The sequence below is a fragment of the Monodon monoceros genome, unplaced genomic scaffold (assembly GCF_005190385.1).
Source record: "Monodon monoceros isolate NGI ecotype Baffin Bay Population unplaced genomic scaffold, NGI_Narwhal_1 Super_Scaffold_20, whole genome shotgun sequence".
In the NCBI taxonomy this organism is placed as follows: Eukaryota; Metazoa; Chordata; class Mammalia; order Artiodactyla; family Monodontidae; genus Monodon; species Monodon monoceros.
In genome coordinates, this window is record NW_021703777.1 from 28,982,509 (window position 1) to 28,996,442 (window position 13,934).

The following is a 13,934-nucleotide window of genomic DNA, read 5'->3' on the forward strand; positions in this document are numbered from 1 at the left end:
GGAAAAGAAATAAAAGGAATCCAAATCAGAAAAGAAGAAGTAAAACTGTTACTGTTTGCAGATGACATGATATTATACATAGAGAATCCTAAAGATGCTACCAGAAAACTACTAGAGCTAATCAATGAATTTGGTAAAGTAGCAGGATAGAAAATTAATGCACAGAAATCCCTTGCATTACTATACACTAATGATGAACCATCTGAAGGAGAAATTAAGGAAACACTCCCATTTACCATTGCAACAAAAGAATAAAATGCCTAGGAATAAACCTACCTAAGGAGACAAAAGACCTGTATGCAGAAAACTATAAGACGCTGATGAAAGAAATTAAAGATGATACAAACAGATGGAGAGATATACCATGTTCTTGGATTAGAACAATCAACATTGTGAAAATGACTCTACTACCCAAAGCAATCTACAGATTCAATGCAATCCCTATCATACTACCAATGGCATTTTTCACAGAACTAAAACAAAAAATTTCACAGTTTGTATGGAGACACAAAAGACCCCGAATAGCCAAAGTAATCTTGAGAAAGAAAAACGGAGCTGGAGCAATCAGTCTTCCTGACTTCAGACTATACTTCAAAGGTACAGTAATCAAGACATCATGGTATGGGCACAGAAACAGAAATATAGATCAATGGAACAGGATAGAAAGCCCAGAGATAAACCCACGCACATATGGTCACCTTATCTTTGATAAAGGAGGCAAGAATATACAATGGAGTAAAGACAGCCTCTTCAATAAGTGGTGCTGGGAAAACTGGACAGCTATATGTAAAAGAATGAAATTAGAACACTCCCTAATACCATATACAAAAATAAACTCAAAATGGATTAAAGACCTAAATATAAGGCCAGACACTGTAAAACTCTTAGAGGAAAACATAGGCAGAACACTCTATGGCATAAATCACAGCAAAATCCTTTTTGACCCACATCCTAGAGAAATGGAAATTAAAACAAAAATAAACAAATGGACACACCATTGTAAAGCAATTATACTCCAATAAAGATGTTAAAAATATAAAATAAACAAATGGGACCTAATGAAACTTAAAAGCTTTTGCACAGCAAAGCAAACCATAAACAAGATGAAAAGACAACCCTGGGAATGGGAGTAAATATTTGCAAATGAAGCAGCTAACAAAGGATTAATCTCCAAAATTTAGAAGCAGCTCATGCAGCTCAATAACAAAAAAACAAACAACCCAATCCAAAAATGGGCAGAAGACCTAAATAGACATTTCTCCAGAGAAAATATACAGATTGCCAACAAACAAATGAAAGAATGCTCAACATCACTAATCATTAGAGAAATGCAAATCAAAACTACAATGAGGTATCACGTCACACCAGTCAGAATGGCCATCATCAAAAAATCTACAAACAATAAATGCTGGAGAGGGTGTGGAGAAAAGGGAACCTTCTTGCACTGTTGGTGGGAATGTAAATTGATACAGCCACTGTGGAGAACAGTATGGAGGTTCCTTAAAAAAGTAAAAATAGAACTACCATATGACCCAGCAATCCCACTGCTGGGCATATACCCTGAGAAAACCATAATTCAAAAAGAGTCATGTACCACAATGTTCATTGCAGCTCTATTTACAAAAGACAGGACATGGAAGCAACCTAAGTGTCCATCGACAGATGAATGGATAAAGAAGATGTGGCACATATATACAGTGGAATATTACTCAGCCATAAAAATTGAAATTGAGTTATTTTTAGTGAGGTGGATGGACGTAGAGTCTGTTATACAAAGTGAAGTAAGTCAGAAAGAGAAAAACAAATACCCTATGCTAACATATATATATATATGGAATCTAAAAAAAAAAAAAAAAGATTCTGGAGAACCTAGGGGCAGGACAGGAATAAAAATGCAGGCATAGAGAATGGACTTGAGGACATGGGGAGGGGGAAGAGTAAGCTGGGACGAAGTGAGAGAGTGGCATGTACTTATATATACTACCAAATGTAAAATAGATAGCTAGTGGGAAGCAGCCGCATAGCATAGGGAGATCACCTCGATGCTTTGTGAGGGGTGGGATAGGGAGGGTGGGAGGCAGATGCGAGAGGGAGGGGTATGGGGATATATGTATACGTATAGCTGACTCACTTTGTTTTACAACAGAAACTAACACACCATTGTAAAGCAATTATACTCCAATAAAGATGTTAAAAATAGAAATAAAGGGCTTCGCTGGTGGCACAGTGGTTGAGAGTCCGCCTGCCGATGCAGCGGACACGGTTTCGTGCCCCGGTCCGGGAAGATCCCACATGCTGCGGAGGGGCTGGGCCCGTGAGCCATGGCCGCTGAGCCTGCGCGTCCGGAGCCTGTGCTCCGCAACGGGAGAGGCCACAACAGTGAGAGGCCCGCGTACCGCAAGAAACAAAAACAAAAACAAACAAACAAAAAAATAGAAATAAAAATATTTCCCCTACTTTTAATTATTTGAGGGGTCTGTATCCTTAAGGGTATGTAAGAGAATCAGTGACAACTTGATTTTTTCCAGACTGTGATTAATGACTTGCAAATCACGAAGAAATAGGAGAAATAACATAAAATTTAAGGTTCAATTTTCAAGTTAGAGGTTATTATTCAAGATAGATCAGTGTTGCCAGAAGGTGTTGATTTGACATGGAAACCGGTTTGGAGGCATTCATGTTTGTATGGATCTAATTTGAGTATGCAAATATAGACTTCTTCCTGAGAAGCCCTTTTGCATATTTTGCCCAGAATCGCAAATGCACGCTCAGAATGTACTACTCCCACAGCCTCCATAGGGTCCGAAGCCGGGCCAGTCCCATATGCCAGGGGATTCTACCACTTGTAAAAGCAGCCGCTGCTGCTTTTCTGGTTTATGTTGATGCGAAACTCCCAAGGAAGATGAAAGATTGGCATCTGGGCTTAATTTTACTTTGAGAGAAACTTTATCATGCCGTGTTTGTAATGATTCCAGAGGGATTTTGAAATAATTAATGAGAGGGATACATTTCTCAAAATTCCCAATTGAGTTCTCATGCATGTTTTATTACATATATGTCTGTCACAGAAAAACAGGATCTTATTACTTACACTGATATAAAAGGGGGTTGATAAATAAGGTACTACAGAAGCAAATATAGAAAAAACCTAAATTTTATTCCATCTTAAGTGTGATATTTCTATATAGTAGTAGCTGTGCAAGCAAGGTTTTAAAATCATTGGAAATATGTTTGTGAAAATGACACGAGGGAGATGGCTTCCTTTCCAATGCCCTTAGTAGTGAGGGGAAGAGAGGAACACATGCAAAATTATATCGTTGCTATGATACAAAGACATACAGATCAGAGGAGGGGCAAAAAGGAGAGAGTGGACCAGTTTACCTGGAGAAGACTGAAAATTCTCCCTAGGAAAGGAGAGCTGAGACTTTAAAAAAATGTCTAGACCAGGAGGAAAAGTGTATCGCAAGTAGGACATCATGGGAATTTGAGGAACACCAGCAGTTTGATAGGGTATAAGGTGGAGCAGATAAATGTCAAAACTAGAGAGGTAAACAGAAACAGAGATGGCAGTTCAGGAGCTCTGTCTGCTTGGGAGTTACATCAGAACCCTGGGAGGGAGGCTCCTGCATTAGGACCTTTTAATAGCTCTGTAGGTGATTATTATATGTGTTGCCAAGATTGATAACTACTGCTCCAGTGCATCCTCTTCAGTTTTAACATACATGTTGTATATGAATAATCCCCATTTTAATATGGGGCTTACGTCATATATATAATACTAAAACTTGAACATTTCTTTAACATCTGCTGCAAACAAATAATCTATTATTGTCATTGCAGTTAGGATAACCTGTGTGGAAGGGATTTGAGAAAGGAGATGGAGGTCCAGGTAGTAGGCTCTTCCAGTAGTTCTGGTAATAAGCCTGAAGCCAGGCAATAACCCAGGGGATAAATAGGAGGAATGGGTGTAAGAAATAGGATGGAGACCTAAGTGACAAGACTTGATCACAGATGCAGGGATGAGGAGAAAGAAAAATCAAGGGTGGCTCTGAGGTCTGTGGTCTGGATGGCCTATGGATGAACTTAGCATGAATATTCCCACTTGTAATATTCAGATTTTACCCATCCCACCCACTAGCAGGAGTACCACTTCTTCCATGTGTTCCCTGCTATTTCTGATAATGATCTTTCTTCTGACCATCCTTAGAACTTTACCTGTATTTCTCTGTGGTACTTATCATTTCTAACCATTTGCTGATGTAATGGGAATACATGAGTCTGTACAGTAATTGTTCCATTCAAAGTCCTTTCCAGCCATATCCAAGACCTTACAATTCTGTGCAGTGAATAAATGAAACTATGCCTATTATGCCTCCTGGAAGTTTCTACCTTGAGATGAAGCTCCAAAGCCAGTGTTCTGTGTGTTTTTTGTTTTGTTTTGTTTTAAATTAAGCTATTTATTAGAATCCTGTGGACTCTGCTTAGGAACAAGGCCAGGGAATCTTAATGGTCCATGATTGTGGGCCTGGACAAGGAATCCCATTTTTTCGCCCAGAAATTGTCAAGCCATAGACAACAGGAACTGATGCTATTTTTTTTTTTTTTTTTGGCTTGCTGGATCTTAATTCCCTGACCAGGGATCAAACCCGTACCCTCGGCAGTGAACGTGCCATGTCCTAACCAGGGAATTCCCCAAAGCCAAAGTTCTTAACCTTTATGTGTGTCATGGACCCTGTTGGCAATATAGAGACAATTTGAGCAAGCCAGGGATCCCTTTCAGAAAAATGTTTTTTAATGCAAAAAATAAAATACACAGAATTACAAGAGAAACCAATTACACTGAAACATGGCTGTCAAAATAGCTTTGAAAGACAAATGTGTAATACAATACTATGTGTTTTTTATTATTGTGTTAAATTTAAAAATACGTTAAAATATAAACAAATTAAAAATAAATTTACCTTCAAAGACTTAACCAGTGGGAAGTCTGCTGTTGCTAGATTGAATAAGAACATTAAACTCTGGAGAGCTCTTTGAAAAAGCTCTAGGCATGTCATGTTGGATAAACAACTGATGTCAATTGTTTTAGTTATTATTTGTTACAGGTGTTGAAAATGCTGATTTGTAAATGTAAATCCTTGTAAATGGATTAAAGCTTTTTAAGCTACTTTACAAGATAAGAATAGTTTCTGTCAAGGAACCCCTGAATTCTCCAAGGTTTTTTGAATTAAACTCGAACGGGATTTTGGTTTTTTGTTTGTTTTGTTTTGTGTTTTCTTAACCTAAAACTAATGAATTCCCCTTTGGCTAGCTCATCCTCTCAATATACTTTATATCAAAAAGAAAAAGAATAATAGTCCATGGTTCAACTTTGATGCCATCAAGATAAAATAACTGGTAAAACTTTCTGAAATGTTTCCAGATGTTTGCAAATTTCTCTTTTCAAAGAAATTGACAGAGAATTTTGTATCTCATGTAAAGCATCCACTCCAGCACTGACTGACAGTTAGCAAGGAGATTTCCAAGAGTATCCATTAAGGTGACAATAGAACTTCTGTGCTCTATTCAAAAGGCTTTGCTGCCTTGCAGAGAGTTAAGAATTCTTATTTAAACTGTCTAGGGCTTCCCTGGTGGCGCCGTGGTTGAGAGTCCGCTTGCCGATGCAGGGGATGCGGGTTCGTGCCCTGGTCCGGGAGGATCCCGTATGCCGCGGAGCGGCTGGGCTCGTGGCTCGTGGCTCGTGGCCCGTGGCCCGTGGCTGCTGGGCTTGCGCGTCCGGAGCCTGTGCTCCGCAGAGGCCGGAACAGTGAGAGGCCCGCGTACCGCAGAAAAATAAATAAATAAACTGTCTAGTTTTGCAAAAATTTAAGAACTAATTCCTCATATTGATCAACAAACAATCGTAGATGAGTGATCCTGTAAAGCAGCATAAATGTCTGGGATATCACTGTAGAACTACATGATTTGATGTTTGGTGAAAGTATAGAGTTGACCAGTAGCTGGCCAGCAACATTGCACAGTATCTGTAAACATGAAGATTATGATCTCATGTGATCTTTCTAATTCAGAAGTAACAATGAATATGAGTGACATTTTGTAAATTTGTAATAGCTATAATGTGATATGAAAATAGCTGTGGTTTTTCTTGGTAACAGAGTCACAGGAGTACCTAGCACTGCTGTAGTTTGTCACCTGCATTCATAATTGAAGGGCAATTAGAGTTAGATGTAATAGAAGCATATTTTTTTCTATCCAAGTTCACAGACCCCTCAAATTCTGATTTCTATCCATAGAACTCCTGTTCTAAAGGTAAAACTGAAATTTCAAGTTTACTTCTGAAATTCCAAAGGAAAAATATCAAATGTAATTCTCCAAGGTTAGCATACTCATAAAATCGCATTGTTCAAACCATCTTTGGTGTGTGTGGTGGGGAGGGGGGAGTATATTAATAATTAAACCACAACAAAAGTCTCCAGACAAGACTGTCCTGAGCAAACCGAGATGTTTGGCCATGCTACCCAGGGTAGAAAGGAGATTAACTTGGAAAATACATACTGCAGGAGTCAAAAGTCAATTCTCCCCTTTTATAAAGAATCATGGAATCTGAGGGAATTAGTGACTCCATTCCATTAAGAGGTTAAACTTTTTGCTTATATCTTAGCAGGTATAATAAGCCATAGCCATCAATAATATAATTTACTTGTGTGTGAAAATGATCTAAATGAAGTTTTTTGGCGTGATGTAAAATTTGCCTTGCTCTAATACCCACTTTCTATTAGAAATTTATCCTAGTTTGGGAAAATTATCTTAACATGCAAGTCTAAATTATTATTAAATATTTAAAAGATGACCTCAATCATCGCCTGTTGTAATCCATGATCCTATGCTACTTTATCAGTTCCTTATACAAGAAAAGTAGAATAGGCATCAACGTGGCTGACCATTTGCCTGTAACCTGGTACTCAAGGGCTTGAGTGAGCAAGGTCATTGGAGAGTTCTGAACATGATGTTTTCCCTGCAAGCTCACCAGGCTGTAGAGTCCCAGTGCCCCAGAGACACAGATGCAGGGGAGAGGTGAGCCTCTGCAGTCTCTGCAAGTCTTCCCAAGAGTCAAAGGAAGGTATCTTTTCAGAGAAAAACCTCAAAAGGCTTAGTGAAAGTCACAGACTTTTCTTCATGGAGGCACAAAACTGAGTGAAGGAGAGTTATTGGGGAGGAAAAGGAGAAAGCACTCCTTTTTGGAGGTCAACATGTACCAGGTATTTAACGTATCACCTCATTTAGCAATAAACCTGTAAAGGTATCATTACTCCTGTTTTACAGTTGAGGAAATTTATTATCAGAAAAAGTAATTTACTTGCTGGAGGTCACAAAGCTAGGAAGTGCCAGAGGTAAGTTTTGAACCTGATCTTTCAGTCCAGACCACTCTCTGCTCCATACTGAACAACTCAACCCAGTCTGAGAGATCAAGAAGGACACCATGCCTACCTTCATGCCCCTGGAATATTATGTCTACCTCCTTCTGAATCCAAGATCTAAAGAATGGTAGGGAGAGAGGCAGGAAGTCCTGAATTCCTGGGAGAAGAAATTCAGTTCCTTTGGGGGTATGGGTCAGAAAGGTATTTCTTAGAAGAATAAAGTAGATATTAAGGTTAAGTTGCTTCTGCTACAAATGTTATTAGGCTATAAGAGCAAGAAGTCAAGGATTTTTCAAATCTCAAGGAAGATTTTTCACAGCCCAATGCAATTGTCACTATGACACAACACACTTATTGGGCTTTCAACCAAGTCTATTATGATTTGTATTCATCATAATGCAATTCATTGCAATATGTGTAGAAAACATAGCTTGAAATATTGTTTCATCAGTCTTTTTCCCTACTGTCCATCCCATAATTTGGGGCCTGAGCTATGTAACTATAGCTGTTTCTGATTAGCAAAATTAGCTTCCACTCCCCTTCGTGTTAACATGTAACCAGAAGTCTTAACTTAAAGATAAGACCGACTGCCCTCTTTGAGTAAAGAGCTTTCAACAGAAATCACAGTTAATTAGAAAAGTTTCCCTTGAGACATAAACCACAAAGGGGAAAAAACAGAAACAATAATGAAGAATTATCAGAAATTTAATATTTTATCCTGAAAGGCAGCTTTAATAGCAATTGTATTTATACAGTTCATATTCATCTACTACAATTTTCTGTCAAGATACTCCACAAATGTAAATAAGATTACAATTTTAAAAAACAAAATAAAGATGGAGGCTTCATTCTTTCAGTAATTTTTTGAGCACCAACAATTTTTCACACATCAACAATGTGTTAGGCATTGAAAATACAGAAGTGAACAAGACAGACACAATACCTACCCTCATGGAGTTCACAGACTAATAAGAAATCCAAAACTGTTTTAAGAGTACTCAGAGGATTAAGGAATCCTCAATTCTCTGGCAGTAGAAGACTATGCAGACAGACCCACGGTGTGCAAAAAGAACAAGGAATTTTAAATCAAAAGACCCAAGTTCTCGCCTCAATTCTGCCACCATCTCCACGAATATATTACTTAGAACTCTTTGTTAGAAATAATAGAAACCAGCTCATATCAGTTTAGGCAAAAACCAGACGTTTATTATAAACATATGTAGCATGAGTGATATCTCTTAACATGTAAATATTACCAGTTTCTCTCAAAACTTCAATTTCCTCCCTACACCTCCCAAGTTTCCAAGTTTTTGTGATGGGTAATAAAGATAAGGAGAGGAAAGAACAAGAGGGGGTGGGGGGAGTGAAAACAATGAGACATAAATCCACACATGTTGAAGTGTAAGTGGGAGTTTTTAATTTGTCATTGTGAGTCGTTTCAAAATAGGCCTGAGGAGCTAGGAATCAGGTTGAAAGTGGCTTTTTAAAAGATGTTCTTATGGGTTGTAAATTGTCCCCAAGAGACCCAAGATTGGGATTCCTTTAAATTATTTTTTGCTTGCTATTTCATGATTCTTGCAAACACATGATTCTTGCAAAGCCCGACTTCTACCAGAGTTATGTTCAATGAGTTCTTTACTTCATTTTCAAGCATTATTTTCCAATAAAAATGACAAGTGTCTTCTCTAGTCTATGCAACTTCTGCTCCAAACTGTATCACAGATGCAAGTCTGTCTCAGGGATCTGGGGCAGATAAAGAGCCTGAATCTGGACTCTAAAACACTTCTCCCACCTCCCCTGCCCCTTCTCCCTTCACCACTAGCCCTCCTCCTCCTGATTAGCTATTTACCATAGGCAGAAGACCAACACCCCAGAGCCCTGCTGGGCAAACAATTTGATTTTTGGTCACCCTTCCAACCTCTCTTACAAGGACTTCTGACTGACCCAGTTTGAGTCAGATACCCACTTCTGATCCAAATACTATGGGAAGGGTGCTCACCTCTGTGAGTCTTCCAATCTCTAGAACAAGTCATTGGTTTTGTTCCCTCTGTATTTTTATTTGCTTGGCTGTGAAATGAAGATAATTTTAATTATCTAGCCTTGGCACAGGATTACTGTGGTTTTTAATTGAATAAATACAGATAAAAGTGACCTAATAACTGTAAAGTTCTCTTTAAATGCATTTTTGTATTAAAATGCTTGAAAACAATGTGTTTATTATTTATGATCACAAGTAATACCATCCTGATGCCATTTCTGCACCTACTCTCAAGCAACCCTTTTGACTTAGAGCAAAAGTATCTGCTTCGGTGTTCAGGCAACAGGATCCCCACTCAGCAGCAGTGTTGGTTACCCTTTTGGGGCCACACCCCTCTCTGAGTCAGTGGTGGAAATTGAGAGAGGTTCCTCAGAGGGAGGAACCTCTTCCCACAAAAACACTCACACATTCCTAAATTCAACATTTTGTATATGATTTCAGCGTCTCCATAAACCCACTAAAGCCCTGTCTCCAGCTCAAGATGCAGGGAGCTCCCTCAGAGGCTTAGTAACCTGCACCTCCTCTCCACTGGCAAGAAAGGGAAAAGTCACTTTCAATAGATTGCACTGTCACAATTGAATAAGAGCATTAACTCAGAGGCAGAGAGGAAAAAAAAAAACAAAACTACATCCTCTTAAAAGGTAACAAATTCCATTTTTATCTCTCCAAAGACCATTTCCTTTTCAATTTATCCAACAGTAAGCCTTCCCTCTTGTGTCATTATGGAACAGGAATTAATGTATTTCTGTCCTTTTTGTTTCCTTTAGTAGAAATTTTTTTTATTTAATTCATGAAGGTAACGCTATCCAGTATGATGATTCATATTATCAGGTTCTACTATAAGACAATAAAATTCTGAAAATAAATCTTATATAATATCTATAATCAGATATATATATGCAAAATGAGAGGTCAACATGTCCACTCAATATGCATTTAAATATGATTAATTTCTGGTCAATTTCTCCCTCAATATGTTTGGACAGTATTCTAATTAAACTAGAAACTTGATTATTTATTCTACTAATTGTTTGACCCACTAACAAGGTAAGTGGGTAAATCTAATGAGCATAAACATGCATCTAGATAATTTGGGCCAAATCCACTTTTTATAAATCTCCAGCTTGACGTACATGGAAATTGTCACATCTACCAACATAAAGCTGAAGATATTTCAATAGATAAGGACAAACTGTCAAGTCATATTTGCTGCTGATCATCATATGCCATCTAAGATACTAAATCATATGGATGTTTACCTAAATCATGTGGAACTCTAGCTAGCATCTAGAGTCTCCTAATTAATGTATAAACTGGGATGATTCTTGAAGTGAATTAACCTGGATAAGGCTTTGGAGCTCCTTAAGTGCCCTACTGCACTCCTTTGCTAAATTGTACCCACGTTTCATTCATTAAACCCGAATTAAAATCCTATTTATGTCATTCACCAGCTGCATGACCTTTAGCAAGTGACTTGGCTTCTCTGCACCTAAATTTTTGTAGCCATAGAGGGGGGATGACTTGAAGGGTTGTCGTGAGAATAAGAAAATGTGTGTACCTCACACAATGCCAAACACAGAGTAAGTACTAAATAAATGGTAAATTGCTAATGCTAGAAAATTTACAAAAGTAATGGATGAATTTGCCAGTTGTCCTTCCATGCTGTAGACATAACCCTGTACTCAAAAGACATGCACAGGTATACTCTACTCTTACAAAATATTTTTATTTGACATTTACATTTACATTTTCTTACCTTATCTTAACAATAGGCCTCTGACACAGAAGCTGATTTTACCATTCAAATGTACCTTTGATTTTTTTCTGTATATTTTAGTAATTTATTGCAGTTTTAAATATTTATCTTTCTGGATACCCCCTTCTGCCCGCACCACTACATAATCCAAATAGACCTAAAAATTCACATTGAAATTACCATGGTATGTGTCGCTTACCTGTCAACTTTTTAAATGAATACTAAATATTATTTATTATAATACTTAAACTAAACGTAGTAGATATTTGCTGGTATTTTTAATTATTACTTTGTTCACCTGGCATCTGAACCCCTATATGACTTTTTGTGGGAGGCACCTCTCACTCTAGAGGTCTAAAAAAGCCAGAATGTTTCTTTCCCAGCTTCCCTGGCAGCTAGAAGGGTACATAAGTTAGGTCAATCAGTTACTCCATCACAGGTTTTGAAGAAGGCACTTATGACACAAAGAAGGAGGGGATGGTGGCAGAGAATCTATTTGGCAATAGCATTCAGCCTCCAGGAGTGGTGTGGGCAGAAGGGGCATCTGGAGTTCATCAGCAATGGCTATGGTGTCCCTGACAGACCGATTCCATGACATGACTGTATCTGTGGTCCTGTGTCCTGCCTGCCTCTTTCTACCTACTGTCCAAGCCTGACTTCCCAGCCATCCACAATTCAGTTAGGCACTGATTGCCTTCGGGCATTTCCTTTTCTGCTTGAACCAGCCAGAGTCGGTTTCTATAGCTTGGACACAAGAACCCTGACTGATACACTAAATCTAAATCCAGAAACAAAAACTTTTATAACAGGTATCTTGAATAACTGTGGAATTTTTCCAAAGAATAGATCAGAGTATCTAATTCCTACCCAGTGAATTGTTCGATTTAAAAACAAGCAAACAAAACCTCTATTGACCTCATGCCTATCTCCAACCCACAACCCATTTCTTTGCTTTGATTCTGTATTAATTAGGAATAGATTTGGTTAATGTAAGAGGGGAAGACATGCAAGTGTTTCTTCTCTCACACTAAAGATGTGCAAAAACAGGCAATCCATTGAGTCATCAGAGATCAGACTCCTTCTACCATATTTTCCACTGCATTGGATTTGGATGTTGTGCTCTAAATTACCTCATGGCTCAGGATGGCTGCTCTTGAGGTAAAGTCATCACACCCCACATTCCAGGCAGCAGGAAAAACGTGAAAGTGGTGTTCCTCCCAGCTGAATTGCTTCCTTTTAAAAAGCTTGCCTAGGCGAGTCCGGTCTCAAAATGGAGGTAAAATCACCACCCAGTCGCCCCCAGCCCGACTCTGGCCATCGCCGCTGCCGCAGGGGGAGGAGGTCCATGATCCAGAGGAACCAGAACAGTTGAGAAAACTGTTTATTGGTGGTCTGAACTTTGAAACTACAGATGATAGCTTAAGAGAACATTTTGAGAAATGGGGCACACTTACAGGTTGTGTGGTGATGAGAGACCCCCCCAAACAAAATGTTCCAGGGGCTTTGGTTTTGTGACTTACTGTTGTGTTGAAGAGGTGGATGCAGCAATGTGTGCTCGACCACACAAGGTTGATGGGCGTGTAGTGGAACCAAAGAGAGCTGTTTCTAGAGAGGATTCTGTAAAGCCTGGTGCCCATCTAACAGTGAAGAAAATTTTTGTTGGTGGTATTAAAGAAGATACAGAAGAATATAATATGAGAGACTACTTTGAAAAGTATGGCAAGATTGAAACCATAGAAGTTATGGAATACAGGCAGAGTGGAAAAAAGAGAGTGACTTTTGATGATCATGATACAGTTGATAAGACTGTTGTTCAGAAATACCACACTCTTAATGGGCATAATTGTGAAGTGAAAAAGGCCCTTTCTAAACAAGAAAGGCAATCTGCTGGATCACAAAGAGGTCGTGGAGGTGGATCCGGCAGCTTTATGGGTCATGGAGGAAACTTTGGAGGCAGTGGAGGTAACTGGCCGTGATGGAAACTTTGGTGGAAGAGGAGGCTATGGTAGTAGAGGTGGTGGCAGCAGAGGTAGTCATGGAGGAGGTGATGGCGGATATGATGGATTTGGAGGCGACGGTGGTAGCTATGGCGGTGGTCCTGGTTACAGTAGTAGAGGAGGCTATGGTGGTGGTGGGCCAGGATATGGAAACCAAGGTGGTGGATATGGTGGCGGTGGTGGAGGATATGATGGTTACAATGAAGGAGGAAATTTTGAAGGTAACTATGGTGGTGGTGGGAGCTATAATGATTTTGGAAATTATAGTGGACAACAGCAGTCAAATTATGGACCCATGAAGGGGGGCAGTTTTGGTGGAAGAAGCTTGGGAAGTCCCTATGGTGATGGCTATGGATCTGGTGGTGAAAGTGGTGGATAGGGTAGCAGAAGGTTCTAAAAACTCCAAAGAAAAGAGCTACAGTTCTTAGCAGGAGAGAGAGCAAGGAGTTGTCAGGAAAGCTGCAGGTTACTTTGAGACAGTCGTCCCAAATGCATTAGAGGAACTGCAAAACTCTGCCACAGAAGGAATGATGATCCTTAGTCGGAAAAGTTACTGCAGCTTAAACAGGAAACCCTTCGTGTTCAGGACAACTGTTCATGGCCACAGTTTGCAAAAAGTGCAGCTGTTGACGAATGCAGTGTAGTGTCAATTAGATGCACATTTCTGAGCTCTTTTATCTGTTGTAGCTTTGACTTTTTCTTTCTCTTTTCATTAGATCAGGTAT

General features: G+C 39.1%; 1 pseudogene; it reads left to right on the top strand.

Annotated features, from left to right (window-relative positions):
- Positions 1-12,482: 12,482 nt before the first annotated feature.
- Positions 12,483-13,703, top strand: LOC114903043 (annotated as a pseudogene).
- The last annotated feature ends 231 nt before the right edge of the window (positions 13,704-13,934 follow it).